Here is a 26,449-nt window from a genome sequence, read left to right as displayed (position 1 = left end):
GTTGTTTAGGAAAAACAAGATAATTTCGCACGATGCAGGATTTCCTTATAACGTGGTATTCTGACATATTTTTTCGAGAGAAAATTCTCCTGTGCATTCGCTTTTGAGGCTACATGCTTAGACCTACACGCAACATGAAATCATTTCGAGTTACAACTTGTTGTTACGGAAATACAAGATAATTTTACACTATGCGTTATTTCTTCTCGTAAATTTTAAGTATTTCTACTATGTACGTATTTGTCTTTACTCTGCAACACTGTATTTCCTTATAACGTGGTATTCTTACATATTCTTTCGAGAGAAAACTCTCCTGTGCGTTCTCTTTTGAGACTGAACCCTTACACATGCACGCAACACCAAAGCTTTTCGAGTAACAACGTGTTGTTTAGGAAAAACAAGATAATTTCGCAGGATGCGGGATTTCATTAAAACGTGGTATTCTGAAATATTTTTTCGAGAGAAAACTCTCCTGTGCGTTCTCTTTTGAGGCTACACGCTTAAACATACACGCAACACCAAAACTTTTCAAGTTACAAAGTGTTGTTTAGGAAACACAAGATAATTTACACAATGTGCGATTTCCTTATAACGGGGTATTCTGACATGTTTTTTTGAGAGAAAACACTCCTGTGCGTACTCTTTTGAGGCTAGAAGCTTAGACATACAAGCAACACCAAATCTTTTCGAGTTACAACGTGTTGTATAGGAAAAACAAGATAATTTTGCACGATGTGTTATTTCTTCTCGTAAAGTTTAAGTATTTCCAATACGTAAGTATTTGTCTTTATTCTGCAACATTGTATTTCCTTATAACGTGGTATTCTTACATATTCTTTCGAGAGAAAATTCTCCTGTGCGTTCTCTTTTGAGGGTGCACGCTTAGACATACACGCAACACCAAAAATTTTCGAGTTACAACGTGTTGTTAAGGAAAAACAAGATAATTTCGCAAGATGCGGGATTTCCTTAAAACGTGGTATTCTGACATATTTTTTGAGAGAAAACTCTCCTGTGCGTTCTCTTTTGTGGCTACAAGCTTAAACATACAAGCAACTCCAAATCTTTTCGAATTTCAACTTGTTGTTTAGGAAATACAACATAATTTTGTACGGAGCGTTATTTCTTCTCGTAAACTTTAACTATTTCTAAAACGTAAGTATTTGACTTTAGTCTGCAACACTGTATTTCCTTGTAACATGGTATTCTGACATATTGTTTCGAGAGAAAACTCTCCTGTGCATTCTCTTCTGAGGCTACACACTTAGACATACACGCAACACAAAGCTTTTCGAGTTAAAACGTGTTGTTTAGGAAAAACAAGATAGTTTCGCACAATGCTGGATTTCCTTATAACGTGGTATTCTGACATACTTTTTCGAGTGAAAACTCTCCTGTGCGTTCTGTTTTAAGGCTACATGCTTAGACATACACGCAACACCAAAGCTTTGAGAGTTACAACGTTTTGTTTAGGAAAAACAAGATAATTTCACATGATGCGTTATTTCTTCTCGTAAAGTTTAAGTATTTCTAATACGTAAATATATGTCCTTACTTTGCAACACTATATTTCCTTATAACGTGGTATTCTTACATATTCTTTCGAGAGAAAACTCTCCTGTGCATTCTCTTTTGAGGCTACACACTTAGACATACAAGCAACACCAAAGATTTTCGAGTTAAAACATGTTGTTAAGGAAAACCAGATAATTTCTCACAATGCGGGATTTCCTTAAAACGTGGTATTGTGACATATTTTTTCGAGAGAAAACTCTCCTGTGCATTCTCTTTTGAGGTTGCACGCTTAGTCATACATGCAACACAATGTCTTTTCGAGTTACAATGTGTTGTTTAGGAAAAACAAGATAATTTTAATCGACGCGTTATTTCTTCTAGTAAAGTTTACTTATTTATAATATGTACGTATTTGTCTTTACTCTGCAACACTCTATTTCCTTATAACGTGGTATTCTTACATATTCTTTCGAGAGAAATCTCTCCTGTGCATTCTCCTTTGAGGCTACAAGCTTAGACATACACGCAACACCAAAGCTTTTCGAGTTACAACGTGTTGTTTAGGAAAAACAACATAATTTCGCACGATGCCTGATTTCCTTAAGACGTGGTATTCTGACATATATTTTCTAGAGAGAATTCTCCTGTGGGTTCTCTTTTGAGGATCCACGTTTAGACATACGCGCAACAGCAAAGCTTTTCGAGTTACAACGTGTTGTTTAGGAAAAACAAGATAATTTTGCACGATGCATTATTTCTTCTCGTAAATTTTAAGTATTTCTAATATGTACGTATTTGCCTTTACTCTGCAACACTGTATTTCCTTATAATGTGGTATTCTTACATATTCTTTAGAGAGAAAACTCTCCTCTTCGTTCTCTTTTGAGGCTACACGCTTACACATACACACAACATCAAAGCTTTTCGAGTTACAAAGTGTTGTTTAAGAAAAACAAGATAATTTCGCACGATGCAGGATTTCCTTAAAACGTGGTATTCTGACATATTTTTTCGAGAGAAAACATTCCTGCGCGTTCTGTTTTGAGGCTACATGCTTAGACATACACGCAACACCAAAACTTTGCAAATTACAATGTTTTGTTTAGGAAAAACAAAAATAATTTCGCATGATGCGTTATTTCTTCTCGCAAAGTTTAAGTATTTCTAATACGTACGTATTTGTCTTTAATCTGCAACACTGTATTTGCTTATAACGTGGTATTCTTTCATGTTCTTTCGAGAGAAAACTCTCCTGTGCGTTCTCTTTTGAGGCTACACGCTTAGACATACACGCAACACAAAAGCTTTTCAAGTTACAAGGTGTTGTTTAGGAAAAAGAAGATAATTTCACACCATCTGCGATTTCCTTAAAATGGGGTATTCTGACATGTTTTTTTGAGAGAAAACTATCCTGTGCATACTCTTTTGAGGCTAGAAGCTTAGACATATACACAACACCAAATCTTTTCGAGTTACAACGTGTTATTTAGGAAAAACAAGATAATTTTGCACGATGCGTTATTTCTTCACATAAAGTTTAAGTATTTCCAATATGTACATATTTGTCTTTAATATGCAACACTGTATTTCCTTATAACTGGGTATTCTTACATAATCTTTCCAGAGAAAACACTCCTGTGCGTTCTCTTCTGAGGCTACACACTTAGACATACACGCAACACCAAAGCTTTTCAAGTTACAACATGTTGTTTAGGAAAAAAGATAAATTCGCACGATGTGGGATTTCCTAATAACAGGGTTTACTGACATGTTTTTTTGAGAGAAAACACTCCTGTGCGTTCTCTTTTGAGGCTAGAAATTTAGACATACACGCAACACCAAATCTTTTCGAGTTACAACGTGTTGTTTAGGAAAAACAAGATAATTTTGCACGATGTGTTATTTCTTCTCGTAAAGTTTAAGTATTTCCAATACGTAAGTATTTGTCTTTACTCTGCAACATTGTATTTCCTTATAACGTGGTATTCTTACATATTCTTTCAAGAGAAAATTCTCCTGTGCGTTCTCTTTTGAGGGTGCGCGCTGAGACATACACACAACACCAAAGATTTTCGAGTTACAACATGTTGTTAAGGAAAAACAAGATAATTTCGCAAGATGCGGGATTTCCTTAAAACGTGGTATTCTGACATATTTTTTCGAGAGAATACTCTCCTGTGCGTTCTCTTTTGTGGCTACAAGCTTAAACATACACGCAACTCCAAATCTTTTCGAATTTCAACTTGTTGTTTAGGAAATACAAGATAATTTTGTACGGAGCGCTTTTTCTTCTTGTAAACTTTAACTATTTCTAATGCGTAAGTATTTGACTTTATTCTGCAACACTGTATTTCCTTGTAACATGGTATTCTGACATATTGTTTCGAGAGAAAACTGTCCTGTGTGTTCTCTTCTGAGGCTACACACTTAGACACACACGCAACACACAGCTTTTCGAGTTAAAACGTGTTGTTTAGGAAAAACAAGATAATTTCGAAAAATGCTGGATTTCCTTAAAACGTGGTATTCTGACATATTTATTCGTGTGAAAACTTTCCTGTACGTTCTGTTTTGAGCCTACATGCTTAGACATTCACGCAACACCAAAGCTTTGCGAGTTACAATGTTTTGTTTAGGAAAAACAAGATAATTTGTCATGATGCGTTATTTCTTCTCGTAAAGTTTAAGTATTTCTAATTCGTAAGTATTTGTCCTTACTTTGCAACACTGTATTTCCTTATAACGTGGTATTCTTACATATTCTTTCGAGAGAAAACTCTCCTATGCGTTCACTTTTGAGGCTACACACTTAGACATACACACAACACCAAAGTTTTTCGAGTTAAAACATGTTGTTTAGGAAATACAAGATAATTTCTCATGATGCGGGATTTCCTTAAAACGTGGTATTGTGACATATTTTTTCAAGAGAAAACTCTCCTGTGCGTTCTCTTTTGAGGCTGCACACTTAGTCATACATGCAACACAATATCTTTTCAAGTTACAACGTGTTGTTTAGGAAAAACAAGATAATTTTGCACGACGCGTTATTTCTTCTAGTAAAGTTTACTTATTTCTAATATGTACGTATTTGTCTTTACTCTGCAACACTCAATTTCCTTATAACGTGGTATTCTTACATATTCTTTTGAGAGAAATCTCTCCTGTGCGTTCTCCTTTGAGGCTACAAGCTTAGACATACACGCAACACCAAAGCTTTTCGAGTTACAACGTGTTGTTTAGGAAAAACAACATAATTTCGCACGATGTCTGATTTCCTTAAAACGTGGTATTCTGAGATATTTTTTCTAGAGAGAATTCTCCTGTGGGTTCTCTTTTTAGGATCCACATTTAGACATACACGCAACAACAAATCTTTTCGAGTTACAACGTGTTGTTTAGGAAAAAGAAGATAATTTTGCACAATGCATTATTTCTTCTCGTAAATTTTAAGAATTTCTAATATGTATGTATTTGTCTTTAATCTGCAACACTGTATTTCCTTATAACGTGGTATTCTTACACATTCTTTTGAGAGAAAACTCTCGTCTTCGTTCTCTTTTGAGGCTACATGCTTACACATGCACGCAACATCAAAGCTTTTCGAGTTACAAAGTGTTGATTAAGAAAAACAAGATAATTTCGCACGATGCAGGATTTCCTTAAAATGTGGTATTCTGACATATTTTTTCAAGAGAAAATTCTCCTGTAGGTTCTCTTTTGAGGCTACACATTTAGACTTACAAGCAACACCAAATCGTTTCAGGTTACAACGTGTTGTTTAGGATATACAAGATAATATAGTATGATGCTTTATTTCTTCTCACAAAGTTTAAGTATTTCTAATACGTACGTATTAGTCTTTAATCTGCAACACTGTATTTGCTTATAACGTGGTATTCTTTCATGTTCTTTCGAGAGAAAACTCTCCTGTTCGTTCTCTTTTGAGGCTACATGCTTAGACATACACGCAACACCGAAGCTTTTCAAGTTACAAGGTGTTGTTTAGGAAAAAGAAGATAATTTCACACCATCTGCGATTTCCTTAAAACGGGGTATTCTGACATGTTTTTTTGAGAGAAAACTATCCTGTGCGTACTCTTTTGAGGCTAGAAGCTTAGACATATATGCAACACCAAATCTTTTCGAGTTACAATGTGTTATTTAGGAAAAACAAGATAATTTTGCACGATGTGTCATTTCTTCACATAAAGTTTAAGTATTTCCAATATGTGCGTATTTGTATTTATTATGCAACACTGTATTTCCTTGTAACGGGGTATTCTTACATAATCTTTCGAGAGAAAACTCTCCTGTGCATTCTCTTCTGAGGCTACACACTTAGACATACACGCAACACCAAAGCTTTTCAAGTTACAACGTGTTGTTTAGGAAAAAAAAAGATAAATTCGCACGATGCGGGATTTCCTAATAACGGGGTATACTGACATTTTTTTTTTTGAGAGAAAACACTCCTGTGCATTCTCTTTTGAGGCTAGAAGTTTAGACATACACGCAACACCAAATCTTTTCGAGTTACAACGTATTGTTTAGGAAAAACAAGAAAATTTTGCACGATGTGTTATTTCTTCTTGTAAAGTTTAAGTATTTCCAATACGTAAGTATTTGTCTTTACTCTGCAACATTGTATTTCCTTATAACGTGGTTTTCTTACATATTCTTTCGAGAGAAAATTCTCCTGTGCGTTCTCTTTTGAGGGTGCGCGCTTAGACATACACACAACACCAAAGATTTTTGAGTTACAACGTGTTGTTAAGGAAAAACAAGATAATTTCGCAAGATGCGGGATTTCCTTAAAACGTGGTATTCTGACATACTTTTTTGAGAGAAAACTCTCCTGTGCGTTCTCTTTTGTGGCTACAAGCTTAAACATACACGCAACTCCAAATCTTTTTGAATTTCAACTTGTTGTTTAGGAAATACAAGATAATTTTGTACGGAGCATTATTTCTTCTCATAAACTTTAACTATTTCTAATATGTAAGTATTTGACTTTACTCTGCAACACTGTATTTCCTTGTAACATGGTATTCTGACATATTGTTTCGAGAGAAAACTCTCCTGTGCGTTCTCTTCTGAGGCTACACACTTAGACATACGTGCAACACAAAACTTTTCGAGTTAAAACGTTTTGTTTATGAAAAACAAGATAATTTCGCACAATGCAGGATTTCCTTAAAACGTGGTATTCTGACATTTTTTTCGAGAGAAAACTCTCCTGTGCGTTCTGTTTTGAGGCTACATGCTTAGAAATACACGCAACACCAAAACTTTGCGAGTTACAACGTTTTGTTTAGGAAAAACAAGATAATTTCGCATGATGCGTTATTTCTTCTCGTAAGTTTAAGTATTTCTAATACGTACGTATTTGTCCTTACTTTGCAACACTGTATTTCCTTATAACGTGGTATTCTTACATATTCTTTCGAGAGAAAACTCTCCTGTGCATTCTCTTTTGAGGCTACACACTTAGACATACACGCAACACCAAAGCTTTTCGAGTTAAAACATGTTGTTTAGGAAAAACAAGATAATTTCTCATGATGCGGGAATTCCTTAAAACGTTGTATTGTGACATATTTTTTCGAGAGAAAACTCTCCTGTGCATTCTCTTTTGAGGTTGCACGCTTAGTCATACATGCAACACAATATCTTTTCGAGTTATAACGTGTTGTTTAGGAAAAACAAGATAATTTTTCACGACGCGTTATTTCTTCAAGTAAAGTTTACTTATTTCTAATATATACGTATTTGTCTTTACTCTGCAACATTGTATTTCCTTATAACGTGGAATTCTTACATATTCTTTCGAGAGAAAACTCTCCTGTGCGTTCTCTTTTGAGGCTACAGGCTTAGACATACACGCAACACCAAAGCTTTTCAAGTTACAAGGTGTTGTTGAGGAAAAAGAAGATAATTTCACACCATCTGCGATTTCCTTAAAACGGGGTATTCTGACATGTTTTTTCCATAGAAAACTATCCTGTGCGTACTCCTTTGAGGCTAGAAGCTTAGACATATACGCAACACCAAATCTTTTCGAGTTACAATGTGTTATTTAGGAAAAACAAGATAATTTTGCACGATGCATTATTTCTTCTCATAAATTTTAAGTATTTCTAATATTTACGTATTTGTCTTTACTCTGCAACACTGTATTTCCTTATAACGTGGTATTCTTACATATTCTTTCGAGAGAAAACTCTCCTGTGCATTCTCTTTTGAAGCTGCATGCTTAGACATACACGCAACACCAAAGCTTTTCAAGTTACACAGTGTTGTTTAGGAAAAACAAGATAATTTCGCACGATGAGCGATTTCCTTAAAACGGGGTATTCTGACATGTTTTTTCGAGAGAAAACTCTCCTGTGCGTTCTCTTTTGAGGCTAGAAGCTTAGACATGCACGCAAAACCAAATCTTTTCGAGTTACAACGTTTAGGAAAAACAAGATAATTCCGCACGATGCGGGATTTCCTAAAAACGTGGTATTCTGACATAATTTTTTGAGAGAAAACTCTCCTGTGTGTTCTCTTTTGAGGCTACAGGCTTAGACATACACACAACACCAAATCTTTTCGAGTTACAACGTGTTGTTTAGGAAATACAAGACAATATTGTATGATGTGTCATTTCTTCTGGTAAAGTTTAAGTATTTCTAATACGTACATAGTTGTCTTTAACTGCAACACTGTATTTCCTTGTAACGTGGTATTCTTACATATTCTTTGGAGGGAAAACTCTCCTGTGCGTTCTCTTTTGAGGCTACACACTTACACATACACGCAACAGGAAAGATTTTTGAGTTACAATATGTTGTTTAGGAAAAACAAGATAATTTCGCACGATGCAGGATTTCCTTATAACGTGGTATTCTGACATATTTTTCGAGAGAAAACACTCTTGTGCGTTCTCTTTTGAGGCTACCAGCTTAGACCTACATGTAACACCAAATCTTTTCGAGTTACAACGTGTTGTTTAGGATAAACAAGATAATATTGCACGATGTGTTATTTCTTCTCGTAAAGTTTAAGTATTTCCAATACGTACGTATTTGTCTTTACTCTGCAACATTGTATTTCCTTATAACGTGGTATTCTTACATATTCTTTCGAGAGAAAATTCTCCTGTGCATTCTCTTTTGAGGGTGCATGCTTAGACAGACACGCAACACCAAAGATTTTCGAGTTACAACGTGTTGTTAAGGAAAAACAAGATAATTTCGCAAGATGTGGGATTTCATTAAAACGTGGTATCCTGGCATATTTTTTTCGAGAGAAAACTCTCCTGTGCATTATCTTTTGTGGCTACAAGCTTAAACATACAAGCAACTCCAAATCTTTTCGAATTTCAACTTGTTGTTTAGGAAATACAAGATAATTTTGTATGGAGCGTTATTTCTTCTCATAAACTTTAACTATTTCTAATACGTACGTATTTGACTTTACACTGCAACACTGTATTTCCTTGTAACATGGTATTCTGACATATTGTTTCGAGAGAAAACTCTCCTGTGCGTTCTGTTCTGAAGCTACACGCTTAGACATACGCGTAACACAAAGCTTTTTGAGTTAAAACGTGTTGTTTAGGAAAAACAAGATAATTTCGCACAATGCTGGATTTCCTTAAAATGTGGTATTCTGACATATTTTTTCGAGAGAAAACTCTCCTGCGCGTTCTGTTTTGAGGCTACATTCTTAGACATACACGCAACACCAAAACTTTACGAGTTACAACGTTTTCTTTAGGAAAAACAAAATAATGTCGCATGATGCGTTATTTCTTCTCTTAAAGTTTAAGTATTTCTAATACGTACGTATTTGTCCTTATTTTGCAACAGTGTATTTCCTTATAACGTGGTATTCTTACATATTCTTTCGAGAGAAAACTCTCCTGTGCATTCTCTTTTGAGGCTACACACTTAGACATACACGCAACACCAAAGCTTTTCGAGTTAAAACATGTTGTTTAGGAAAAACAAGATAATTTCTCACGATGCGGGATTTCCTTAAAACGTTGTATTGTGACATATTTTTTCGAGAGAAATCTCTCCTGTGCGTTCTCTTTTGAAGCTGCAAGCTTAGTCATACACGCAACACCAAATCTTTTCGAGGTACAACGTGTTGTTTAGGAAAAACAAGATAATTTTTCATGATGCGTTATTTTGTCTCATAAAGTTTAAGTATTTCTAATAAGTACTTATTTGTTTGTACTCTGCAACACTGTATTCCGTTATAACATGGAATTCTTACATATTCTTTCGATAGAAAACTCTCCTATGCATTCTCTTTTGAGGCTACACACTTAGACATAAACGCAACACCAACGCTTTTCGAGTTACAACGTGTTGTTTAGGAAAAACCAGATAATTTCGCATGATGCGGTATTTCCTTAAAACGTTGTATTCTGACATATTTTTTCGAGAGAAAATTCTCCTGTGGGTTCCCTTTAGAGGCTACAAATTTAGACATACACGCAACACCAAATCCTTTCTAGTTACAACGTGTTGTTTAGGAAAAACAAGATAATTTTGCAGGATGCATTATTTCTTCTCATAAATTTTAAGTATTTCTAATACTTACTTATTTGTCTTTACTCTGCAACACTGTATTTCCTTATAACCTGGTATTCTTACATATTCTTTCGAGAGAAAACTCTCCTCTTCATTCTCTTTTGAAGCTGCACGCTTAGACATACACGCAACACCAAAGCTTTTCGAGTTACAACGTGTTGTTTAGGAAAAAAAAAGATAAATTCGCATGATGCGGGATTTCCTAATAACGGGGTATTCTGACATATTTTTTCGAGAGAAAACTCTCCTGTGTGTTCTCTTTTGAGGCTTCAGGCTTAGACATACACGCAATACCAAATCTTTTCGAGTTACAACGTGTTGTTTAGGAAATACAAGATAATATTTTATGATGTGTTATTTCTTCTGGTAAAGTCTAAGTGTTTCTAATACGTACATATTTGTCTTTAACTGCAACAATGTATTTCCTTGTAACGTGGTATTCTTACATATTGTTTGGAGAGAAAACTCTCCTGTGCATTCTCTTTTGAGGCTACACACTTAGACATACACGCAACAGCAAAGCTTTTTGAGTTACAACATGTTGTTTAGGAAAAACAAGATAATTTCGCACGATGCAGGATTTCCTTATAATGTGGTATTCTGACATATTTTTCGAGAGAAAACACTCTTGTGTGTTCTCTTTTGAGGCTACCAGCTTAGACCTACATGTAACACCAAATCTTTTCGAGTTACAACGTGTTGTTTAGGAAAAACAAGATAATTTTGCACGATGTGTTATTTCTTCTCTTAAAGTTTAAGTATTTCCAATACGTATGTATTTGTCTTTACTCTGCAACATTGTATTTCCTTATAACATAGTATTCTTACATATTCTTTCGAGAGAAAACTCTCCTGTGCGTTCTCTTTCGAGGGTGTGCACTTAGACAGACACGCAACACCAAAGATTTTTGAGTTAAAACGTGTTGTTAAGGAAAAACAAGATAATTTCGCAAGATGTGGGATTTCCTTAAAACGTGGTATTCTGATATATTTTTTTCGAGAGAAAACTCTCCTGTGCATTCTCTTTTGTGGCTACAAGCTTAAACTTACAAGCAACTCCAAATCTTTTCGAATTTCAACTTGTTGTTTAGGAAATACAACATAATTTTGTACGGAGCGTTATTTCTTCTCGTAAACTTTAACTATTTCTAAAACGTAAGTATTTGACTTTACTCTGCAACACTGTATATAATTGTAACATGGTATGCTGACATATTGTTTGAGAGAAAACTCTCCTGTGCGTTCTCTTCTGAGGCTACACACTTAGACATACACGCAACACAAAGCTTTTCGAGTTAAAACGTGTTGTTTAGGAAAAACAAGATAATTTCGCACAATCCTGGATTTCCTTAAAACGTGGTATTCTGACATATTTTTTGGAGAAAACTCTCCTGTGCGTTCCCTTTTGAGGCTACATGCTTAGACATACACGCAACACCAAAGCTTTGCGAGTTACAACGTTTTGTTTAGGAAAAACAAGATAATTTCGCATGATGCGTTATTTCTTCTAGTAAAGTTTAAGTATTTCTAATACGTACGTGTTTGTCCTTAATCTGCAACACTGTATTTCCAAAAAAACGTGGTATTCTTAGATATTCTTTCGAGAGAAAACTTTCCTCTGCGTTCTCTTTTGAGGCTACACACTTAGACATACATGCAACACCAAAGCTTTTCGAGTTAAAACATGTTGTTTAGGAAAAACAAGATAATTTCCACGATGCGGGATTTCCTTAAAACGTGGTATTGTGACTTATTTTTTCAAGAGAAAACTCTCCTGTGCTTTCTCTTTTGAGGCTGCACACTTAGTCATACATGCAACACAATATCTTTTCGAGTTACAACGTGTTGTTTAGGAAAAACAAGATAATTTTGCACGATGCATTATTTCTTCTAGTAAAGTTTAAGTATTTCTAATACGTACATATTTGTCTTTACTCTGCAACACTGTATTTCCTTATAACGTGGTATTCTTACATATTCTTTCGAGAGAAATCTCTCCTGTGCATTCTCTTTTGAGGCTTAGACATACATGCAACACCAAAGCTTTTCGAGTTACAACGTGTTGTTTAGGAAAAACAAGATAATTTCGCATGATGCGGTATTTCCTTAACACGTGGATTTCTGACATATTTTTTCGAGAGAAAATTCTCCTGTGGGTTCTCTTTGGAGGCTATACATTTAGACATACACGCAACACCAAATCTTCTCTAGTTACAACGTGTTGTTTAGGAAAAACAAGATAATTTTCAAGATGCATTATTTCTTCTCATAAATTTTAAGTATTTCTAATATGTACGTATTTTTCTTTACTCTGCAACACTGTATTTCCTTATAACGTGGTATTCTTTCATATTCTTTCGAGAGAAAACTTTCCTCTTCGTTCTCTTTTGAGGCTACACGCTTAGACATACACGCAACACCAAATCTCTTCGAGTTACAACCTGTTGTTTAGGAAAAACAAGATAATTTCGCACGATGCGGGATTTCCTTAAAACGTGGTATTCTGACATATTTTTTAGAGAGAAAATTCTCCTGTGGGTTCTCTTTTGAGGCTACACACTTAGACATATACGCAACACCAAATCTTTTCGAGTTACAACGTTTTGTTTAGGAAAAACAAGATAATTTCACATGATGCGTTATTTCTTCTCGTAAAGTTTAAGTATTTCTAATATGTACGTATTTGTCCTTACTCTGCAACACTGTATTTCCTTATAACGTGGTATTCTTACATAATCTGTCGAGAGAAAACTCTACTGTGCGTTCTCTTTTGTGGCTACACACTTAGACATACACGCTACACCAAAGCTTTTCGAGTTAAAACATGTTGTTTACGAAAAACAAGATAATTTTATACGATGTGGGATTTCCATAAAACATGGTATTGTGACATATTTTTTCGAGATAAAACTCTCCTGTGCGTTCTCTTTTGAGGCTGCATGCTTAGTAATACATGCAACACCATATCTTTTCGAGTTACACCGTGTTGTTTACAAAAAACAAGATAATTTCGCACGCTGCAGGATTTCCTTAAAACGTGGTATTATGACGTATTGTTTCAAGAGAAAATTCTCCTGTGGGTTCTCTTTTATGGCTACACATTTAGACATACACACAACACCAATTCTTTCCGAGTTACAACGTGTTGTTTAGGAAATAAAACATAAGTTTTCACGATGTGTTATTTCTTCTTGTAAATTTTAAGTATTTCTAATACGTACGTATTTGTCTTTACTCTGCAACACTGTATTTCCTTATAACGTAGTATTTTTACATATTCTTTCGAGAGAAAACTCTCCTGTGCATTCTCTTTTGAGGCTGAATGGTTAGAGAAAAATGCAACACCAAAGCTTTTCGAGTTACAACAAGTTGTTTAGGAAAAAACAAGATAATTCCACATGACGTGGAATTTCCTTAAAACGTGGTATTCTGACATATTTTTTCGAGAGAATACTCTCCTGTGTGTTCTCTTTGAGGATACATGTTTAGACATACACGCAGCAACAAATCTTTTCGAGTTATAATGTGTTGTTTAGGAAATACAAGATAATTTTGTACAATGCGTTATTTCTTCTCATAAAGTTTAAGTATTTTTAATATGTACGTATTTGTATTTACTCTGCAACACTGTATTTCCTTGTAATGTGGTATTCTTACATATTCTTTCGAATGAAAACTCTCCTGTGCATTCCCTTTTGAGGCTACACGCTTAGACATACACGCAACACCAAAACTTTTCGAGTTACAACGTGTTGTTTAGGAAAAACAAGATAATTTCGCACGATGCTGGATTTCCTTTAAACGTGGTATTCTGACATATTTTTTCGAGAGAAAACCCTCCTGTGCATTCTCTTTTGAGGCTACACGCTTAGTCATACACTCAACACCAAATCTTTTCGAGTTACAACGTGTTGTTTAGGAAAAACAAGATAATTTTGCATGATGCGTTATTTCTTCTCGTAAAGTTTAAGTATTTCTAATACGTATGTATTGTCTTTACCATGCAACACTGTATTTCCTTATAACATGGTATTCTTACATATTCTTTCAAGAGAAAACTGTCCTGTGCGTTCTCTTTTGAGGCTACACGCTTAGACATACACGCAACACCAAAGCTTTTCGAGCTACAACGTGTTGTTTAGAAAAAACAAGATAATTTCACACAATGCTGGATTTCTTTAAAACGTGGTATTCTGACATATTTTTTCGAGAGAAAACTCTACTGTGCGTTCTCTTTTGAGGCTACACGCTTAGTCATACACACAACACCAAATCTTTTCGAGTTACAACGTGTTGTTTAAGAAAAACTAGATAATTTTGCTTGATGCGTTATTTCTTCTTGTAAAGTTTAAGTATTTCTAATACGTACATATTTGTCTTTACTCTGCAACACTGTATTACGTTATAACGTGGAATTCTTACATATTCTTTTGAGAGAAAACTCTCCTGTGCGTTCTCTTTTGAGGCTACATGCTTAGACATAAACACAACACCAAAGCTTTTCGAGTTACAACGTGTTGTTTAGGAAAAACAAGATAATATCGCATGATGCGGTATTTCCCTAAAACGTGGTATTCTGACACATTTTTTTCGAGAGAAAACTCTCCTGTGCTTTCTCTTTTGAGGCTGCACGCTTACTCATACACGCAACACCAAATCTTTTCGAGTTACAACGTGTTGTTTAGGAAATACATGATAATTTTGTACGATGCGTTATTTCTTCTCGTAAAGTTTAAGTACTTCTAATATGTATGTATTTGTCTTTACTCTGCAACGCTGTATTTCTTTATAACGTGGTATTCTTACATATTCTTTCGAGAGAAAACTCTCCTGTGTGTTCTCTTTTGAGGCTGCATGCTTAGAGAAAAACGCAACACCAAAGCTTTTCGAGTTACAACAAGTTGCTTAGGAAAAAAAAGATAATTTCGCACGATGCACGATTTCCTTAAAACATTGTATTCTGACATATTTTTTGGTGAGAAAACTCTCCTGTGCATTGTCTTTTGAGGCTACACGCTTAGACATACACGTAACACCAAAGCTTTCCAAGTTACAACGTTTTGTTTAGGAAAAACAAGATAATTTCGCACGATGTGCGATTTCCTTATAACGGGGTATTCTGACATGTTTTTTCGAGAGAAAACTCTCCTGTGTGTTCTCTTTTGAGGCTAGAATCTTAGACATACAAGCAACACCAAATCTTTTCGTGTTACAACGTGTTATTTAGGAAAATAAAGATAATTTTGCACGATGCGTTATTTCTTCTCATAAAGTTTAAGTATTTCCAATATGTACGTATTTGTCTTTAATATGCTACTCTGTATTTCCTTATAACGTTTTATTCTTTCATATTCTTTTGAGTGAAATCTCTCCTGTGCGTTCTCTATTGAGGCTACATGCTTAGACATACACGCAACACCAAAACTTCTCGAGTTAAAATATGTTGTTAAGGAAAAACAAGATAATTTCCCACGAATCGTGATTTCCTTCAAAAGTGGTATTCTGACATATTTTTTCGAAAGAAAACTCTCCTGTGAATTTTCATTTGAGGCTACATGCTTAGACATACACTCAACACCAAATCCTTTTGAGTTCCAACGTGTTGTTTAGGAAATACAAGATAATTTTGTACGATGCCCTATTTCTTCTAGTAAAGTTTAAGTATTTCTAATACGTACATAGTTGTCTTTACTCTGCAACACTGTATTTCCTTATAATGTGGTATTCTTACATAATCTTTCGAGTGAAAACTCTCCTGTGTGTTCTCTTTTGAGGCTACACACTTAGACATACACATAACACCAAAGCTTTTCCAGTTAAAACATGTTGTTTAGGAAAAACAAGATAATTTCGCATGATGCGGGATTTCCTTAAAACGTGGTATTCTGACATATTTTTTTGAGAGAAAACTCTCCTGGATGTTCTCTTTTCCGGCTATATGCTTAGACATACAAACAACACCAAATCTTTATGAATATCAACTTGTTGTTTAGGAAATACAAGATAAATTTTTACGGAGCTTTATTGCTTCTCATAAAGTTTAAGTATTTCTAATATGTACGAATTTGTTTTTATTCTGCAACACTGTATTCCGTTATAACGTGGAATTCTTACATATTCTTTTGAGAGAAAACTCTCCTGTGCATTCTCTTTTGAGGCTACATGCTTAGACATACAGGCAAGACCAAATTTTTTCGAGTTACAATGTGTTGTTTAGGAAAAACAAGATAGTTTCACACTATGCGGGAATTTCCTAAAAGGTGGTATTCTGACATATTTTTTCGAGAGAAAACTCTCCTGTGCGTTCTCTTTTGAGACTACACGATTAGTCATACACTCAACACCAAATCTTTTCGAGTTACAACGTGTTGTTTAGGAAATACAAGATAATTTTGCACGATGTGTTATTTCTTCTCGTAAATTTTAAGTATTTCTATTACGTACGTATTTGTCTTTACTCTGCAACACTGGATTTCCTTATAACGTGGTATTCTTACATATTTTTTCGAGAGAAAACTCTCCTGTGCATTCTCTTTTGCAGCTACATGCTTAGACATACACTCTACACCAAAGTTTTTCGAGTTCCAATGTGTTGTTTAGGAAAAATAACATAATTTCGCACGATGCAGGATTTCCTTAAAACGTGGAATTCTGACATATTTTTTCTAGAGAGAATTCTCCTGTGGGTTCTCTTTTCAGGATCCACGTTTAGACATACATGCAACAACAAATATTTTCGAGTTACAACGTGTTGTTTAGGAAATACAAGAGAATTTTTTTATGATGCAATATTTCTTCTCGTAAAGTTTAAGTATTTCTAATATGTACGTATTTGTCTTTACTCTGCAACACTGTATTTACTTATAATGTGGGAATCTTACATATTCTTTCGAGTGAAAACGCTCCTGTGCGTTCTCTTTTGAGACTACCCACTTAGACATACACGCAACACCAAAGCTTTTCGAGTTACAACGTGTTGTTTAGGAAAAACAAGATAATTTCGCACGATGCTGGATTTCCTTAAAAAGTGATATTCAGAAATATTTTTTCGAGAGAAAATTCTCCTGTGTGTTCTCTTTTGAGACTACATGCTTTACCATACACGCAACACAAAATCTTTTCGAGTTACAACGTGTTGTTTAGGAAATACAAGATAATTTTGCATGATGCGTTATTTCTTCTCGTAAATTTTAAGTATTTCTAATATGTACGTATTTGTCTTTACTCTGCAACACTGTATTTCCTTATAACGTGGTATTCTTACATATTCTTTCGAGAGAAAACTCTCCTGCGCGTTCTCTTTTGAGGCTGAACCCTTACACATACATGCAACACCAAAGCTTTTCGAGTTACAACATGTTGTTTAAGAAAAACAAGATAATTTCGCAGGATGCGGGATTTCCTTAAAACGTGGTATTCTGACATATTTTTTTGAGAGAAAACTCTCCTGTGTGTTCTCTTTTCCGGCTATATGCTTAGACATACAAACAACACCAAATCTTTATGAATATCAACTTGTTGTTTAGGAAATACAAGATAAATTTTTACGGAGCTTTATTGCTTCTCATAAAGTTTAAGTATTTCTAATACGTACGAATTTGTTTTTACTCTGCAACACTGTATTCCGTTATAACGTGGAATTCTTACATATTCTTTTGAGAGAAAACTCTCCTGTGCGTTCTCTTTTGAGGCTACATGCTTAGACATACAGGCAAGACCAATTTTTTTCGAGTTACAATGTGTTGTTTAGGAAAAACAAGATAATTTCGCAAGATGCCATATTTCCCTAAAACGTGGTATTCTGACATATTTTTTCGAGAGAAAACTCTCCTGTGCGTTCTCTTTTGAGACTACACGCTTAGTCATACACTCAACACCAAATCTTTTCGAGTTACAACGTGTTATTTAGGAAATACAAGATAATTTTGCACGATGTGTTAATTCTTCTCGTAAATTTTAAGTATTTCTAATACGTACGTATTTGTCTTTACTCTGCAACACTGTATTTCCTTATAACGTGGTATTCTTACATATTTTTTTCGAGAGAAAACTCTATTGTGCATTCTGTTTTGCGGCTACAAGCTTAGACATACACGCAACACCAAAGTTTTTCGAGTTACAACGTGTTGTTTAGGAAAAACAAGATAATTTAGCACGATGCAGGATTTCCTTAAAACGTGGTATTATGATGTATTTTTCGTGAGAAAATTCTCCTTTGGGTGCTCTTTTGAGGCTACACGTTTAGACATACACGCAACACCAATTCTGTTCGAGTTACAACGTGTTGTTTAGGAAATACAAGATAATTTTGCATGATGCGTTATTTCTTCTCATAAAGTTTAAGTATTTCTAATACGTACATATTTGTCCTTACTCTGCAACACTGTATTTCCTTATAACGTGATATTCTTACATATTCTTTCGAGAGAAAACTCTCCTGTGTGTTCTCTTTTGAGGCTACATGCTTAGTCATACACTCAACACCAAATCTTTTCGAGTTACAACGTGTTGTTTAGGAAATACAAGGTAATTTTTTTAAGATGCGTTATTTCTTCTCGTAAATTCTAAGTATTTCTAATACGTACATATTTGTCCTTACTCTGCAACACTGTATTTCCTTATAACGTGGTATTCTTACCACGTTATATTCTTCGAGAGAAAACTCTCCTGTGCATTCTCTTTGAGGCTACACACTTAGATATACATGCAACACCAAAGCTTTTCGAGTTAAAACATGTTGTTTACGAAAAACAAGATAATTTCATACGATGCGGGATTTCCTTAAAACGTGGTATTGTGACATATTTTTTGAGAGAAAATTCTCCTGTGCGTTCTCTTTTGAGGCTGCACGCTTAGACATACACGCAACACCAAAGTTTTTCGAGTTCCAACGTGTTGTTTAGGAAAAGCAATATAATTTCGCACGATGGAGGGTTTCCTTAAAACGTGGTATTATGACGTATTATTTCGAGAGAAAATTCTCGTGTGGGTTCTCTTTTGAGGCTACACGTTTAGACATACACGCAACACCAATTCTTTTAGAGTTACAACGTGTTGTTTAGGAAATACAAGATAATTTTGCACAATGCATTATATCTTCTCGTAAATTTTAAGTATTTCTCATACGTACGTATTTGTCTTTACTCTGCAACACTGTATTTCTTTATAACGTGGTATTCTTACATATTCTTTCGAGAGAAAACTCTCCTGTGAGTTCTCTTTTGAGGCTGCACGGTTAGAGAAAAACGCAACACCAAAGCTTTTCGAGTTACAACATGTTGTTTAGGAAAAACAAGATAATTTCACATGATGCGGGATTTCCTTAAAACGTGGTATTCTGACATATTTTTTCGAGACAATACTCTCCTGTGGGTTCTCTTTGAGGATACACATTTAGACATACACACAACAACAAATCTTTCGAGTTATAATGTGTTGTTTAGGAAATACAAGATAATTTTGTACGATGCGTTATTTCTTCTCATAAAGTTTAAGTATTTCTAATATGTACGTATTTGTCTTTACTCTGCAACACTGTATTTCCTTGTAATGTGGTATTCTGACATATTCTTGCGAGAGAAAACTCTCCTGTGCATTATCTTTTGAGGCTACATGCTTAGACGTACACACAACACCAAAGCTTTTCCAGTTACAACGTGTTGTGTAGGAAAATCAAGATAATTTCGCACGATGCTGGATTTCCTTAAAACGTGGTATTCTGACATATTTTTCGAGAGAAAACTCTCCTGTGCATTCTCTTTTGAGGCTACACGCTTAGTCATACACTCAACACCAAATCTTTTTGAGTTAAAACGTGCTGTTTAGGAAAAACAAGATAATTTTGCATGATGAGTTATTTCTTCTCGTAATTTTTAAGTATTTCTAATACGTACGTATTTGTCTTTACCCTGCAACACTGTATTTCCTTAAAACGTGGTATTCTTACATATTCTTTCGAGAGAAAACTCTCCTGTGCATTCTCTTCTGAGGCTACATGCTTAGACATACACGCAACACCAAAGATTTTCGAGCTACAACGTGTTGTTTAGAAAAAAACAAGATAATTTCGCACAATGCTGGATTTCCTTAAGTGGTATTCTGACATATTTTTTCGAGAGAAAACTCTCCTGTGCATTCTCTTTTGAGGCTACATGCTTAGACATACACGCAACACGAAAGCTTTTCGAGCTACAACGTGTTGTTTAGAAAAAACAAGATAATTTCGCACAATGCTGGATTTCCTTAAAACGTGGTATTCTGACATATTTTTTCGAGAGAAAACTCTCCTGTGCATTCTCTTTTGAGGCTACATGCTTAGTCATACACTCAACACCAAATCTTTACGAGTTACAACGTGTTGTTTAGGAAAAACAAGATAATTTTGCATGATGCGTTATTTCTTCTCGTAAAGTTTAAGTATTTCTAATACATACATATTTGTCTTTACTCAACAACACTGTATTACGTTATAACGTGGATTTCTTACATATTCTTTCGAGAGAAAACTCTCCTGTGCGTTCTATTTTAAGGCTGCACGGTTAGAGAAAAATGCAACACCAAAGCTTTTCGAGTTACAACAAGTTGTTTAGGAAGAACAAGATAATTTCACATGATGCGGGATTTCCTTAAAACGTGGTATTCTGACATATTTTTTAGAGAGAAAATTCTCCTTTGGGTTCTCTTTTGAGGCTGCACATTTAGACATACACACAACACCAAATCTTTTCGAGTTACAACGTGTTGTTTAGGAAATACAAGATAATTTCACATGATGCGTTATTTCTTCTAGTAAAGTTTAAGTATTTCTAATACGTACGTTTTGTCTTTACTCTGCAACACTGAATTTCCTTATAACGTGGTATTCTTACATATTCTTTCGAGAGAAAACTCTCCTGTGTGTACTCTTTTGAGGCTACACGCTTAGACATACACGCAACACCAAAGCTTTTCGAGTTACAATGTGTTGTGTAGGAAAATCAAGATAATTTCGCACGATGATGGATTTCCTTAAAACGTGGTATTCTGACATATTTTTTCGAGAGAAAACTCTCCTGTGCATTCTCTTTTGAGGCTACACGTTTAGACATACACGCAAAACCAAATCTTTTCGAGTGACAACGTGTTGTTTAGGAAATACAAGATAATTTTGTACGATGCATTATTTCTTCTCATAAAGTTTAAGTATTTCTAATACGAACGTATTTGTCTTTACTCTGCAACACTGTATTTCCTTATAACGTGCTTTCTTACATATTCTTTCGAAGGAAAACTCTCCTGTGCGTTCTCTTTTGAGGCTACACGCTTAGACATACATGCAACACCAAAGCTTTCCGAGTTACAACGTGTTGTTTAGGAAAAAAAAACATAATTTCACACGATGCGCGATTTCCTAAAAACGAGGTATTCTGACATATTTTTCGAGAGAAAACTCTCCTGTGCATTCTCTTTTGCGGATACACGCTTAGACATATATGCAACACCAAAGATTTTGGAGTTACAACGTGTTGTTTAGGAAATACAAAATAATTTTGTATGATGTGTTATTTCTTCTCGTAAAGTTTAAGTATTTCTAATATGTACGTATTTGTCTTTACTCTGCAAAACTGTATTTCCTTGTAACGTGGTATTCTTATATATTCTTGTGAGAGAAAACTTTCCTGTGCATTCTTCTTTGAGGCTACACACTTAGACATACACGCAACACCAAATCTTTTCGAGTTACAGCGTGTTGTTTAGGAAATACAAGATAATTTTGTACGATCCATTATCTCTTCTCATAAAGTTTAAGTATTTCTAATACGAACGTATTTGTCTTTAATCTGCAACACTGTATTTCCTTATAACGTGGTTTCTTACATATTCTTTCTAATAAAAACTCTCCTGTGCGTTCTCTTTTCAGGCTACATGCTTAGACATACATGCAACACCAAAGCTTTTCGAGTTACAACGTGTTGTTTAGGAAAAACAACATAATTTCGCACGATGCGGGATTTCCAAAAACGAGGTATTCTGACATATTTTTCGAGAGAAAACTCTCCTGTGCATTCTCTTCTGATGCTACACGCTTAGACATACACCCAACACCAACGAATTTGGAGTTACAACGTGTTGTTTAGGAAATACAAAATAATTTTGTATGATGTGTTATTTCTTCTCGTAAAGTTTAAGTATTTCTAATATGTACGTATTTGTCTTTACTCTGCAAAACTGTATTTCCCTGTAACGTGGTATTCTTACATAGTCTTGCAAGAGAACACTCTCCTGTGCATTCTTCTTTTAGGCTACACACTTAGACATACACGCAACACCAAAGCTTTTCGAGTTACAACGTGTTGTTTAGGAAAAACAAGATAATTTTGCACGATGAGTTATTTCTTCTCGTATAGTGTAAGTATTTCCAATATGTAAGTATTTGTCGTTACTCTGCAACACTGTATTTCCTTATAACGTGGTATTCTTACGTATTCTTTCGAGAGCAAACTCTCCTCTGTGTTCTCTTTGGACGCTACACGCTTAGACATACACGCAACACCAAAGGTTTTCGAGTTACAACGTATTGTTTAAGAAAAACAAGATAATTTCCACGATGCGGGATTTCCTTAAAACGTTGTATTCTCACATATTTTTTCGTGAGAAAACTCCCCTGTGCGTTCTCTTTTGAGGCTACACGCTGAGACATACACGCAACACCAAATCTTTTCGAGTTATAACGTGTTGTTTAGGAATAACAAGATAATTTCGCACGATGCAGGATTTCCTGAAAACGTGGTAATCTGACATATTTTTTCGAGAGAAAATTCTCCTGTGGGTTCTCTTTTGAGGCTACACACTTAGACATACACGCAACACCAAATCTTTTCGAGTTACAACGTGTTGTTTAGGAAGTACAATATAATTTTGTACGATCCATTATCTCTTCTCATAAAGTTTAAGTATTTCTAATACGAACGTATTTGTCTTTAGTCTGCAACACTGTATTTCCTTATAACGTGGTTTCTTACATATTCTTTCGAATGAAAACTCTCCTGTGCGTTCTCTTTTCAGGCTACACGCTTAGACATACACGCAACACCAAAGCTTTTCGAGTTACAACCTGTTGTTTAGGAAAAACAACATAATTTCGCACGATGCGGGATTTCCAAAAACGAGGTATTCTGACATATTTTTCGAGAGAAAACTCTCCTATGCATTCTCTTTTGATGCTACACGCTTAGACATACACCCAACACCAACGAATTTGGAGTTACAACGTGTTGTTTAGGAAATACAAAATAATTTTGTATGATGCGTTATTTCTTCTCGTAAAGTTTAAGTATTTCTAATATGTACGTATTTGTCTTTACTCTGCAAAACTGTATTTCCTTGTAACGTGGTATTCTTATATATTCTTGTGAGAGAAAAATTTCCTGTGCATTCTCCTTTGAGGCTACACACTTAGACATACACGCAACACCAAATCTTTTCGAGTTACAGCGTGTTGTTTAGGAAATACAAGATAATTTTGTACGATCCATTGTCTCTTCTCATAAAGTTTAAGTATTTCTAATACGAACGTATTTATCTTTAATCTGCAACACTGTATTTCCTTATAACGTGGTTTCTTACATATTCTTTCTAATAAAAACTCTCCTGTGCGTTCTCTTTTCAGGCTACACGCTTAGACATACATGCAACACCAAAGCTTTTCGAGTTACAACGTGTTGTTTAGGAAAAACAACATAATTTCGCACGATGCGGGATTTCCAAAAACGAGGTATTCTGACATATTTTTCGAGAGAAAACTCTCCTGTGCATTCTCTTCTGATGCTACACGCTTAGACATACACCCAACACCAACGAATTTGGAGTTACAACGTGTTGTTTAGGAAATACAAAATAATTTTGTATAATGCGTTATTTCTTCTCGTAAAGTTTAAGTATTTCTAATATGTACGTATATGTCTTTACTCTGCAAAACTGTATTTCCTTGTAACGTGGTATTCTTATATATTCTTGTGAGAGAAAAATTTCCTGTGCATTCTCTTTTGAGGCTACACACTTAGACATACACGCAACACCAAATCTTTTCGAGTTACAGCGTGTTGTTTAGGAAATACAAGATAATTTTGTACGATCCATTGTCTCTTCTCATAAAGTTTAAGTATTTCTAATACGAACGTATTTATCTTTAATCTGCAACACTGTATTTCCTTATAACGTGGTTTCTTACATATTCTTTCTAATAAAAACTCTCCTGTGCATTCTCTTTTCAGGCTACACGCTTAGACATACATGCAACACCAAAGCTTTTCGAGTTACAACGTGTTGTTTAGGAAAAACAACATAATTTCGCACTATGCAGGATTTCCAAAAACGAGGTATTCTGATATATTTTTCGAGAGAAAACTCTCCTGTGCATTCTCTTCTGATGCTACACGCTTAGACATACACCCAACACCAACGAATTTGGAGTTACAACGTGTTATTTAGGAAATACAAAATAATTTTGTATGATGCGTTATTTCTTCTCGTAAAGTTTAAGTATTTCTAATATGTACGTATTTGTCTTTACTCTGCAAAACTGTATTTCCTTGTAACGTGGTATTCTTATATATTCTTGTGAGAGAAAACTTTCCTGTGCATTCTCCTTTGAGTCTACACACTTAGACATACACGCAACACCAAATCTTTTCGAGTTACAGCGTGTTGTTTAGGAAATACAAGATAATTTTGTACGATCCATTATCTCTTCTCATAAAGTTTAAGTATTTCTAATACGAACGTATTTGTCTTTAATCTGCAACACTGTATTTCCTTATAACGTGGTTTCTTACATATTCTTTCTAATAAAAACTCTCCTGTGCGTTCTCTTTTCAGGCTACACGCTTAGACATACATGCAACACCAAAGCTTTTCGAGTTACAACGTGTTGTTTAGGAAAAACAACATAATTTCGCACGATGCGGGATTTCCAAAAACGAGGTATTCTGACATATTTTTCGAGAGAAAACTCTCCTGTGCATTCTCTTCCGATGCTACACGCTTAGACATACACCCAACACCAACGAATTTGGAGTTACAGCGTGTTGTTTAGGAAATACAAAATAATTTTGTATGATGCGTTATTTCTTCTCGTAAAGTTTAAGTATTTCTAATATGTACGTATTTGTCTTTACTCTGCAAAACTGTATTTCCCTGTAACGTGGTATTCTTACATATTCTTGCAAGAGAACACTCTCCTGTGCATTCTTCTTTTAGGCTACACACTTAGACATACACGCAACACCAAAGCTTTTCGAGTTACAACGTGTTGTTTAAAAAAAACAAGATAATTTTGCACGATGAGTTATTTCTTCTCGTATAGTGTAAGTATTTCCAATATGTAAGTATTTGTCGTTACTCTGCAACACTGTATTTCCTTATAACGTGGTATTCTTACGTATTCTTTCGAGAGCAAACTCTCCTCTGCGTTCTCTTTGGACGCTACACGCTTAGACATACACGCAACACCAAAGGTTTTCGAGTTACAACGTATTGTTTAAGAAAAACAAGATAATTTCCACGATGCGGGATTTCCTTAAAACGTTGTATTCTCACATATTTTTTCGTGAGAAAACTCCCCTGTGCGTTCTCTTTTGAGGCTACATGCTGAGACATACACGCAACACCAAATCTTTTCGAGTTATAACGTGTTGTTTAGGAATAACAAGATAATTTCGCACGATGCAGGATTTCCTGAAAACGTGGTAATCTGACATATTTTTTCGAGAGAAAATTCTCCTGTGGGTTCTCTTTTGAGGCTACACACTTAGACATACACGCAACACCAAATCTTTTCGAGTTACAACGTGTTGTTTAGGAAGTGCAATATAATTTTGTACGATCCATTATCTCTTCTCATAAAGTTTAAGTATTTCTAATACGAACGTATTTGTCTTTAGTCTGCAACACTGTATTTCCTTATAACGTGGTTTCTTACATATTCTTTCGAATGAAAACTCTCCTGTGCGTTCTCTTTTCAGGCTACACGCTTAGACATACACGCAACACCAAAGCTTTTCGAGTTACAACCTGTTGTTTAGGAAAAACAACATAATTTCGCACGATGCGGGATTTCCAAAAATGAGGTATTCTGACATATTTTTCGAGAGAAAACTCTCCTATGCATTCTCTTTTGATGCTACACGCTTAGACATACACCCAACACCAACGAATTTGGAGTTACAACGTGTTGTTTAGGAAATACAAAATAATTTTGTATGATGCGTTATTTCTTCTTGTAAAGTTTAAGTATTTCTAATATGTACGTATTTGTCTTTACTCTGCAAAACTGTATTTCCTTGTAACGTGGTATTCTTACATAT

Source organism: Apodemus sylvaticus, unplaced genomic scaffold, assembly GCF_947179515.1.
Source record: "Apodemus sylvaticus unplaced genomic scaffold, mApoSyl1.1 scaffold_152, whole genome shotgun sequence".
Classification (NCBI taxonomy): domain Eukaryota; kingdom Metazoa; phylum Chordata; class Mammalia; order Rodentia; family Muridae; genus Apodemus; species Apodemus sylvaticus.
Note: the sequence above shows the minus strand (reverse complement) of the source record.